Raw genomic sequence first — 12018 nt, 5'->3', positions numbered from 1 at the left:
TCTACACCATACACTAGGGACTTAGAGTAAAGTTAAATATGTCAGTCAGTGGTCAGCCAATTTAACCATTTTGAAAGGGAGTGCACACAGGCACTTTTACTGTTTCGTATAAGGGGTAACGAATATAGAATTCTAAGTCCAGCAAACCAGTTACGGCAAGAATTGAGGGGGAAATCATGTGAAAGATGGTAATTTCCTAAATACCCCATCCACAGCATTTGTGGTCTGCTAACCACTGATTGTTACATGGCTCCTGAATGGTTTCTAGCAGGCCTTATACAACAGACTGTTTTTCATTTTACTGTATTATATTTGAGCATTTCCATAGCGCTTTCATGCCTTTGGACAAAGCCCCAGCGTGTTTTCTGTAACAGTTTAAGTAATAACAGCATCTGTAGTGCATCAGTGAAAGAAAGATGTTTGTGTAATCAAATCTACTGGTATTTACTTTTGATGTCATATGCGAGGCCCAGAGAGTGCGCTCCAGACGTGATGCAGCTGCCTGTACACACAGCATACACAGTGGTGGTTGTAGGCAAAGAGGTTCAAGGACATGATTGCATGAAACATATTTAAACCAGTCAATATCAGTGGAAGAGGAATTTAGTTGAGATCAGTATTTGAAAAACGTCAGGTATCTATTTATGTCCTGAATTCTCTATGACTGTGATTGGTCTTTAGTCTCTTTGGGTTGTATCCCAGAACTTGCAAGTCTGTACCCAGAAGGGGCTGCCACTTTTTTCGTAAGGGTGATTGTCGGGCATGGAGCCATCCTTCATCTAATACTTCTCTTTTGGTTGTATCTAAGGTTGGTCCTTTAACATGAACAACTGGGAGTGAAGGGCATAGGGGTTTGAGAGATAACCTTCTTGCTTGCTTACTTCTTCCTTCTAATGAAAAGGTTTGAGAGCTGGAGTAATGTGGTCTCTTCTGTTTAAGATAAGGTCTTGTCTGGTTGCTGCATTTTTTTCTAGCTTGCTAATTAGCTTTCTAGGGAGTCCAATGGAAAGTCAATTTGCATTTTCAAGGCAGAATATCACTAGTGTCAAATGTACCTTTTTTCTGTGTGAAAGGCTTAGATAGGGGAAGCTATGCCAAATAATTCTTCTCATTTAGATGATGTGTTTGTCACTTTGTTGATTTGGGATTCAAGAGAAAGCTCTGAGTCTATAACTGCTCCAAGAATTTTACTTCACTTGTTGTTGTTGGCAGGTGCTCCTTTTTGAAGGTTAGCAAACCAGAGGATTAGGAGCGTTCCAGAACTTCAGGTGAGTATTTGTGTTTTTGAGGAGCTTAGGGTTCAGATGGTTCCTCAACATCCATTGTTCAGCCACTAATAGACATTTGTCTAGCCCAGATGTAATGACGTGAAAAGTCAAAATTTTAGAATGAGAGTTGGATATCGGAGCCCAGGATACCTGTGTAGTAAAGTTATTTGGCTATTGCTTGGTGATCAACTATGACAAATGATGATAGGTCGAGTAGGAGTAAAGTAACAACTCCACTTGTGTTGCCGGATTTCTTGTCTCATCTTGAGATGAGTACCAATTGCTGTGTCCTGCCCCAAGACATACTATCAGTAAGACAGACACCGCCTCAGGTTTAGGTTGACAGACCTCCCCCTGGTCTGAATGGGCTTGCCTTCCAAGGAACAAAGTGTGCCAGCTCTGTGTAGCTCTTTGTGATTATTAATAATAATAATAATAATACTTCACACATGGCTGAACTATACCTCGATTTGAAGATTCTTGGTTAAAAATGCCTTAGTATTACAAAACATTGCATCTTTTCACTGTTGGCATGAAGGTGAGCATATATTCAGCTTTTGTTACAGAGTTTCTCGATTTCAACCAATTTGGGCATGACAGTAGTAAACAACCACTGGCAAAATCAATAGGTCTCTCCTATGGGACAATTTCGATTTGTCAATGTCTTCTACTGATGCTATACAGCATTGGCAAAAAGCATTTTCTGCTGGGGTTGTACGGCATTGGCCAAACACATAAAAGAAAAAAGACCGGATTAGGTCATTATTTTGGTGCATGCATGATTGATGATGTATGTGCATGCATGTATTGCAATGCATTCACTAACCTATCAACTGAAACATCTGCCATTTTTATTGAAAGTTCTGAAATGGTTAATTAATAAAAGAAATTAAACTGAAGTAGCCTAGAAGTGTGTTTTTTAAAGTGGAGTGGCTGCCAGCAATTTGTTGCCAGGCCCTCCAAGAAAATAAAATGTTAAGAAGCTGATCACAGGGTTTCATGGGCAGCCAGGAGTGGGTGAAGGGAGCAATAAAATAAAAAGAAAGCCAATTTCGAGGAGTAGGGGAAAGAAATCAGCACACAAGGTAGAGAACATGTGAGGTGAATGAAGAAGGACGAGAGGGAGAGAGCAACTTGGTGGGGGAGATACACTCAAGAGAGAGAGCAGCACACAAGGAAGACAGCAACATGGACAGCAAGGGTAGAAGCACGAGGGAGGAGCTGGAAAAAACATGCACCCTCCTTGAGTACTTAACCAAATAAAAAAAGAGTTCACTAAAAGTGAGAAGTGAAAGAATACAAGTCAGGAAATCAAAAGAATCATAAAGAGGTTGTGCTCCAGGATAGGGCCAAGCAAAGGAAGAGGAAGGTAAGCTAATGAATAAGATGCAAGCAAATGAGAATGACAAAGCCAGCCAATGGTAGGCAATCGGCAGGCTGTAAGTCCACTATAAGGTCTTGGTAAGCCCACAATATTTCAAGCAGACAGCTTGTGCTGTTTGGTAGGCAGGCATGAAAACTACAGGTGTGACTCATTTTGATTATTTCCAGCAGCAGAGTGTTGGGAATCACTAAAGCCTAAAGCCTTTCCTTGGTTACTATGCCAGAGGTGGCAGGGAGAGCCACGAGGGTGCAGCAGGGTGTGATTCTACACAGGGTGGGATACTCCTGCATGATTCAGTGACAAGCAAAAAGAACAGATGCTGGATGGAATGCAGAACACATCAAACATTCACCCCAGTCATAGATCTGGGTTTACACCATTGTGATTTTGCTCTCCACACCATCCCAGTTTGAACCAAGCCTTGTTCAAATCATTCTTGACCCTGCTCCCATGGGAACAGTCCAGCCCAAATTTTCAGGCATCCCTGAGCGATTGCCAGTGGCTGAGATTAATTCAAGCCTTCCATCCATCACCTTGTTGTTTTTGCATTTGATGCCCTAAGTGCACCAGGTATGCCCAGATGTGGGAACCGTCTCACTGTGCCACCGGATTTAAACTAGCCTGGCTGATCAGTAGAGATGCCCTGAAACTGGTCCCAGGAGGCTTGTTTCTGGTGCAGGGAGGACCTGGCCTGGCAGTTCATGCTGGACCGTTCACTGGGAGAGCATCGTCAAGACTGATTTGTATGCGGCTGGGTGCAAACTGGGGTGGCATGGTGGTCAAAAAAATGATGGATTGGGATGTGGCCCTGAGTGATTGCCAGTTGCTGAGATTAATTCAAGCATTCCATCCATCACCTTGTTGCTTTTAGGTCAAGCGTGCAAGTGCTCTGGTCTGTTGTAATCTATCTGTGGCCTTTTAACCACGCCCACCGCACGTGCATCAATTCTTCCTCTTACAAATGACCCTCAGCGACTGACTTTCGACACAGACCTATTTCACTGTATAGTCCCTTTCTAAGTTTACCATGGTGGAAATAAAAGGTAATGTGCTGCAAACATTTTCAGCAATATGCACAGCTTCACATTAAGAAAGAGGTTTTACAATGCAACAAAAATGAACTGCTTTTTTTAGGTTGAGCATGCAAGCGCTCTGATGTGTTGGGCGATTGACAGTCGCTGAGATTAATTCAAGCATTCCATCCATCACCTTGTTGCTTTTAGGTCAAGCGTGCAAGCGCTCAGGTCTGTTGTAAATCTATCTGTGGGCTTTTAACGACCCCGACCACACGCCGCTCCCTATCACTCATTCATGGATGTGCCTTTAAAAAATCCTTTGTTATCATTGTTAAATGTTTTACGTTTGTCCCTCCATGGGGCGGTTTCGTTACTGCCTTCGCCATCGACCCTGTTACATGGATAATTGCACATTTGCAGATACATTTGATAGCGAGCAAACTTCTTTTTCATTTTGTGTCTCTCCTTCGCGCCCGTGCTCATAGCGGCCGTGGCACTTTGAATTGGCTCGTTTCCATCAACTGTATTACTTTTCATTTTCAATTTATGTGGCAAGAAAAGTCCAGTTAGGAATTTACAATGTTAATAGCTCTAACTCGCCCAAACGCGAGACCCATTGCATTGCAAATGCTTGATGCATTTGCTGCCATGACAGGCCACACTGTTGGGCAAAGCAATTTTGGTGGAGGAAACGGGCTTCGCTAGGTGGAGGGACTCAATGTACAGTACTGTGCTGGGTTGCCAACTGGTGCGTGTCTAACTACCTTTGCAGCAACAGTTTCCTACTATTGAAAGGGGCTGCCAAAAACGCTGTCTTTTTTACACCTCTTCAGCTTCGCACTTCACAAATCACAAGCGTATGAGTTTAAAACCACAATCTCACACTTCCGCGACTGGATTATCAATCATGAATTACAAACGTGTATAACCCTTTAAGAACGAATTCTACACAACTTCCTTCTCCCAATATACCTTGGATGTGCCCTAATCGGTAAACCGTTTTTCTGGTACATCCACGGGAGGAAATTCGGGGTAGCAGCCAATATTGTAGATAAGTGCCTTGGAGCTGCACTGCGTGAACATCCAGAACATGAGACCGCATCATCTATCTGGAAGAGCGAAAAACAACAGCCTCCCCTGGGAGCAGGGGGACTGCCACGGAGCACATAGCCGAGAGGGCGAGGATGCCTGAGAGATCAGCTGAAGAGGCGAGCGCAGCCCTCCTGCCGTCTGTCAGAAGTAACTTGGAAACAGCTGTTGCCAGCCCTCCTCCCCTCGGAACCAGGCAGCAGCTCCCCACCCTCTCACCCACCTACCCTCCCTCTGCAGCAGCCGAGGTAACCCCGCCGAGGAGAGGGATAGCCGGCGTTCCTCTGCGGTCTGTCGCGTGAGCTGAAGCAGGCACCCAGCCGCCGGCGCATCGCTCCTCCGTTGAGCGCCGGAAATGGCCGTGGGTGGAGCGGGGAGTAACCCTGCCCGAGGTGGCTAACATGGCGCTCTGCTGGCCAGCAGCAACTTTGAGCAGGCGAAAGAGAGCACCGGCTATCGCTTCCTTCCCTTGAGGCTCCATGCCGAGGTGAGTTGATAAAGTCTTGTTTTAAAAGCAATGTATTTAAAGGTTAATACTTGAAAAAATAAGACGGGGTATTGCCTGGTTGTGCGAGCAGCAATGGCTTGGGGAACCAAAAAGTGGGACTCCTGGACCACAAATCTTGTAATAATGTATTCAACCAAGAACGTGAAGGTAAAAGATGATCTGGTACCCTAATGTGCGCCATGAGGAGGGGTAGCGTGCTCTTTGTCGGAGGATGGCCCCGGGGAGGCAGAGCAGACCGTTAGGCAGGAGAGGCAGGTGCCTGTTAAGGGGTGCTCTTTGTCAGCAGAAAAGCACGACGCAACATTAACATCTCTGCACACGGACAAGGGAGGATAGGCAATTGAGGGGTACTTGAAGCAGTCCATCCCTGGCATCGAGGTGAGCATTTGTACAACAGGTGCGCCACGCAGAGTGCGGACTTCCTGACGTAAGGGAGACGCGGCTGAATGTAGCTGGGATAGCGTGACGTAAGGTGATAGGTAAGTGGCGTTGTTCTTTTCATTAATAAACCATAGCCCTGTGCCCGCTTTCGAGGATTCTCACTGCGAACACTTTATAAGAGAAGATACAGGGTTTTATAGTTTCTCTAGAAACTAGTTTATGTTGGAAATTGGGAGCTCTGGTGCTTTGTACGGTCTTTGCCAAGTACTCATATTTTTTCAAGGGACAGTCTGTAGTGTGATAGGTTATGTCACACCATTTTATGTAATTTGATCCACGGTATGTTTATTATTTTATGCCACACATCATGTCGTCATAAATCCTGTCATATGGTGTTGCTTGATCGCAGAGTGCTTTATGTTGCAGTAGAACAGTCAGAACGTGCCTAGAAGGATCAGGAGAGCATAAAGAAGGGAACGAGACAGTAGTGATGGGTATGTTAATTGCATAGTTTTCCTCAGATCATTTAAATCTCTCCTGAGAGAGCCTAAGTGCATTGGGGCCTGCTAGCCTTAAACTTCTTGTCGGCTAGTTTTGAAGGGGGAAATTGGAAGGGTACGGAAGGAGCAGGTGAGTCCTCAAATGTGTATTCCTAATATTCACCAAAAGAAAACTTGTGTAACTTACATAGGACACACAAGACATCTCAATAACCTCTGTTCTTTCTAGAGAATCCCTACTAATAGTGTGCTCTGCCATTTTGTGTTATAGGATAGTGACCAGCGTGTCTGAGACATGAAGGTCTGCAGTTTGGTTTGGCCTTGACTGGTTTCTTAGTTCGGCACCCCTATTCTCATTCATTAACCATATTTTAAGAAAGCTCTATAGTCGCCATGTCAAACTGGAAATACTTCTGTATGTTTTTGGTAGGCAGGGGTTTATTTGAACAACAAAATGAATAGAAAGATGGAGCAGACCATTAGTCTACATGACCACTTTAGTCCGTCCTTCAGTTTTAGTTATTTGTATACTGTATGTGTCAATGGCACGATGTGCAAGAACGATCTACAAGGTTTTGGGCGTTGGAGCCTCGCATGCATGGGATTCCTCCTACCCACACTTTACAATTGTGACTACTTCAAGTCTGTAGGGTGACATTAGAGTCCACCCTGCTTCTCGCTGCGGTCAGGGGAATTATCAGTCTGGGCTAGTGGAATGCTTTTTGAGACACAAAACGGTAAAATCCTGGAACATTTCAAAATGACCAACACTTATGGTCATAATCTCCTATTAAATTAATTCCATGTAAACTTTCCTCACTCAAATTTATCACAAATATCATTCAGTTTGGTCTGGATTTTGCTATTTGGTGGGTTGACAAGCTCAAGATTACCCGCCACAGGCATGTCTCATATGTCTAATGATGTCACACCCACAAGGCTTAATGATCTCCTCCTCTTACCCATCCGTGTCCCTTGTACCCATGTGCCCTAAGCAATTCCAGTGGCACACGCTGCACTGTAGCAATTAAGGGTGGAGAACTTTCCTTGCATTCTATCGTTGATGGTTATGATGCCACATGCCTGCTTCTGCCCTGGGTCGAAAACGGAGGCAGTCCACAGACATGCAACACAGAACAGTTGACATATTTTGTTCCCTGATTGGTTCACACATTTCAGCCAATATGGTTTTGCTTAAGTACTTTCCGCTCTGAGACCCACACGTTCATACAGTGGGAAAATTAGATAAGCATTAGCAAAGCTTTCACGTGCTGTTTTCTTTGCCAGTGCTTGTTTGTGTACTGTGGACTGAGTGCAGTCAAAGGCATCTGGAAAATGGATGCTACGGAATAAAATGCATGACTTTATCTTCTGTAGGTTCCATCTTTAACACAGTTTTTGCAGCGATAACTCCCTGTGTCTTTGGCTGCTTACAGACTGTAAAATAGTCCTTCATGCACTAGATTGGGGGTGGAACAACATACCCGAACATCTAATATAAAATAGTGCCAACAAAGTACTCCTGTTAACTGATCCAAGACATGATTGACAATGTTGTAAACCAGAGGTTGAAGGATCCAACTCAAAGAAGGCAATGTTTGAAGGAGTCTGACCCTAAGCCCTTTAAAGTAAGTATAGAACACAATGTCCACCATGAATGGTGCAAGCATATTAGCGCTGAAACCTAAATATTGGTAGAAGCCACAACATTTTACTTAGGGGAGAGGAACTGAACAATGCAGACTTTTCCAACGGATGGAATTCCCCCCACTCCTCATGTGACCATGGCACCCTGCTTGAATGGCTTGTGGTATTTATATACCTTTTTCCTCATACATCTCCTTAAATCATTTTTTCAATCTTTCCTAAGGGCATTCTTAGCTGTTAGTGTTCTTTTAAACTGTAGGAACGATTAACATTTGATGACTTGTTTGATATTGTTTAGAAGGTTGATAGACTGAAGATACTGTAATGTTCAATTTAGCAAGCACTGTGAGAGTCTGTATCAACTACACCCAAAGGCTCTTGGATGTTTAAGATTGAAATTACTCAAGAACTGAAAAAACATATTATATTCTGTACTGAGTCTCTGGGTCTGGCTAGTAGCACCAAATCATCTGTGTCAGTCTGACTCATTGACCTGACTTACTATCTGCAGATAATCATGGCTGGCCAAGTGGCGAGATGGAGACCAGGCCTTTGTTATATTATGTGAATTTGCATAGCGTGTTAATCACCCCTGAGGGTATCCAGGCACTTCGCAGGTGGTTTGGGCTGTCTCCTTGGTGAGACTATTCGAAGAGCCATGCCTTCGGCTTCATGCGGACCTTGAAGCGATGAGGAGGCTCTGATGTGGTGAGAGATGTTGTGCAATGTTTTGGGGAGATAAAGGAGAAGGCGAGGCCTTTGGCTGTGGCTTTGTTAATGTAGGGTATGCATGTCAGTGAGAGTTTGGCTGAGCAGAGGTGCCTAGAAAGTGTATGGGACTGTTAATGTAGGCAGTGCCAGTGTTGTATAGTGCCTTGTTTGTGTGTGTGTGAGACAGTTTGATCTGAGTGCATTTGTGGACTGGGAGCCAGCGCAGTTCTCTGAGATGTGAGGTGATGTGGGTGCAACAAGGTAAGTTGAGGATGAGGATTACTTTTTGCTGCAGCAATTTGAATAGTTTGGAGCTTGCTCTGGAGCGTCTTAGTATTCCCTAGTACAATTAGAAGATCTTTAGTAACAATCTAAGGAAGTGAAAGCAAGTAGAGTTCACTGCATGTACTTTGGCTGTCATGCCAAGCTGGTTATCCAGGATGATTTCTTGCATGGTTAGTGGGGCTGGTTGAGGGGCTCAGGTCAATTGGCCGCCAGATGGAGCCCCAAGCGGAGGCTTTCCCTGTGAAGATCACACTCTAGTTTTGTCTGTGTTTATTTTGAGGCAGTTGGATTTCATCCAAGTGGTTACCACAGTCATGCTGGTGGCAAGTTTGTTGTATTGAGGCCTTGTCTGACAGAGAGCAAAACAATTGGGTGTCGTCTATGTAGGAGAGTATGTTGATGTTATGTGATCTGATGAGGTCCATCAGCGGAGTCAATTGAGAGGAACAGGCAATGATGAGAGGGATGGGATGAGGAATGGAGGGGCACAAGAGGGCAAAAGCAAACGGGCACAGTTAAAACATGGGAACTACAAAAACATGAGCACTATAAAAGGAGGCAGAATAGATCAAGGGCATGTGTTTTTTCCCTCTGTATCACATACCAGACCAGGTAGCATAGTAAACTCTCTGACAGGGTTACTGCTTTTCATCATGCATGAGTTAGCTTCCAAGCGAGATAGAGCTGCCTCTGTACGTCTGCTAGTAAGGCTCGATCAAATTGCAGCAGCTGATGGTGGAGAGGAATGTAACCTGGTGGCAGTAATTTCGGATGGCATGTCAACCACATACGACAGCTGAAGTGTGAGTAATCTCGCAGGCTCATGATGTAGTAACGTGAACAGAAATATAAACTAAGAGGGGGGACAGATTCTATAGCTGTTTTCTCCACAATTGCTGCTATAAAGGATTGGGCGATACAGTAGGAGAAAATGCCAGATGAAAGGGCACGGATTGACTTTGAAACCTTTAAAGGGTTGATTGGGACTTTAAGAAGGGTCTGTGTGTCCCTGTTTGAGGATCCATTGTGCTCAGCCATATTTACCTTTGCTTTGGTCCTTTCAGGTCTTCAGAAATAGTGGTCAGGGTTATTAACAATTCCACCTTAGGGCCATGAAACTAGATGACCTCACTCCGGGGAATTATTGGGTACAACTGAGAGTAAGACCTTCAAAAACTGACCAGGTTTGGAATGAGATGACTGTGCAGTTAAGACCATTGTGGGATCCCCGTTCAGCCTTGCAGTTCTATCGCATACCGCTCCCCGACCCCAAACACGCTGGTCCACCGGGATTGAAATCCAGTATCTCATTTCCAGTTCAGACGGATTTTTCAAAGCCTGTTACCCAAGAATGAAGCCATCCACCCACTCCTGTCGGAGAGAACCGGCCACAAAAGTTCTTAAATGCAATAAACTACAAATAATGTACACATTGATCCTGCTATGAATTGTATGTCCAATCTGATTCTCAATAACAATATTGCCACCCAGTGTCCAGAAGGAAACGTTTTTATCCTTAAAGTTAGGAATTTATATGTCGTCTCCAGTGACCTCATTGATCCACCCGATTTATCGAGGGCTTTCTTGGTGTGGTATTTTCACAGCACACAAAAAGAAAGCCTATTCTGAATTGCATGTTTAATCGTGAGCTTTTTTTATTTTTTAAAAAGGGGTTGCATTTGCATTTATAGAGCACTTACTACCCCTTATGAGACCTTGCACAGCGAGTAGCTCCCTACATGAGAGCCCAGAGTTAGTGGTCAGTTCATTGGCTATTGGGGTTAGTCTTGCATGCCAAAGAAAACCATTCCATGTGTTTACTTCAGTTGCCTTGTGGTACATTAATGGTTTAGATAATTGATACTGAAAGTGGGGCCCGGGGCGTGTGCGGCCCTCTGACCTTTACATGCAGCCCCTGGTTATCAGTAGCTCTGGACTGCTGTTTACTCCTCTCAGCACTAACAATAAAAATATGCCAAATAAAGGGGCAAGCGTGTATTTAAATGTAAACTTGTGTTAAAGAAAGTAAGTAGCTAGGGACTGCTTAACTTTAGGAACATCCTCTTTAAAGACATCTTGAAGCAAAAGGGTAAACATATGTTAGTAGCTTTAAATGTTAAGTGTATTACATTAATATGCACAACCTTTTCACCTTACCACATCAGATTATATAAGTGCAGAGAAGTAATTTTTTTAAAGTGATAGTTTTCATTCATGTATTTAGAAACATTACCCCCCCCCCCACCCTGACAATAATGCCAATGGTGATCTAAAGAGGCAAGTCAGTTGTTAGGTGCACTCTTTGGGTAGCCTGGGTTCCTATTATAAATGGAAAAAATATATAGTTCATTAAATCAAACACAGGAGAAGGTTGTACAAAACAACACATCTTTAAGTCATTTAATTCGAGGTCAGCTTATTTGTGATCACGAAGAAAAAGGAGGGAAAGTGAAATAAAACAATTGCCTGGGATCACACGATTTGGTAAAGTAGGCAAGGTGCAATTAATCCCTACACCCGCATTACCTCTCCACGCCCGACCACCACCCCACTGCCATCCGTATGGTCCTCAGTCACATCACACACCAAAATTATTGGCCCCTAGGAAGATGTTTGGAAATACCCATGATTTAGATGTGGCCTTAATTGGAGGCTATGTGAGAAGCAAATGCTTACAGGAATGAATAAATATTGTTAAGTTGCAGAAATACTGTTTCAAAAAAAGTGATTAAGAAAGGCATTAGATTTGGAGTAGTCTCGGTATAGAAGAGACCAGCATAAGGGAGAAGCAATGCGGCTTGTTTCAAAATAATAAGGAGGGGAAAATTTAAAGCCAATTCTTGATGCAGGATTTTCAGGAATTTAGCAGGGATTTTTGTTATAGCATGCAATCTATGGATGTAAACAATAGAAAAAAACAGTTTTGAATTCTACTTTATAACGGAATGTGGCTTTTACGGTATTTCTAAAGACATTTCACTTTCAAAGAAGTGGTAGATACTTAACTCACTGCTAAAAAACAAGCCAAATGTTTGTTGAGGCTTATTCTGAGCAACCTTTAAGCTGTGACTGGTTGCCAGTACATCCCCTGGCAATGGTTTGGCAATGCTTGCATGGTATTGTATACCCTTGCCAATGACAAGCATTGAATCTCTGTAGTCTGTGTTCAGATTTTATAAAGTGACTTACTAAAAATGTGTGTGTATATATATATATATATATATATATA

At 43.5% G+C, this 12018-nt stretch overlaps 1 protein-coding gene across 8 annotated transcripts in view; it reads left to right on the top strand.

Annotated features, from left to right (window-relative positions):
* RIPOR2 (RHO family interacting cell polarization regulator 2) overlaps positions 1-12018 on the top strand; it is a 445875-nt gene that overhangs the window by 88822 nt on the left and 345035 nt on the right. Inside the window, exon 1 of one of the 8 annotated variants that reach the window (XM_069219866.1) lies at positions 4456-5244. The exons of 4 other annotated variants lie outside the window; for them this stretch is intronic. The gene's annotated coding sequence lies outside the window, so the exon portion shown is untranslated. Of the gene's footprint in view, positions 1-4455; positions 5245-12018 lie in introns of those variants that run through there. 3 more of the 8 variants (XM_069219861.1, XM_069219865.1, XM_069219869.1) reach the window with 3 other exon arrangements.

This window comes from Pleurodeles waltl, chromosome 2_2, assembly GCF_031143425.1.
Source record: "Pleurodeles waltl isolate 20211129_DDA chromosome 2_2, aPleWal1.hap1.20221129, whole genome shotgun sequence".
Taxonomy (NCBI): Eukaryota; Metazoa; Chordata; class Amphibia; order Caudata; family Salamandridae; genus Pleurodeles; species Pleurodeles waltl.
This window is presented reverse-complemented; position numbering and strand designations above follow the sequence as displayed.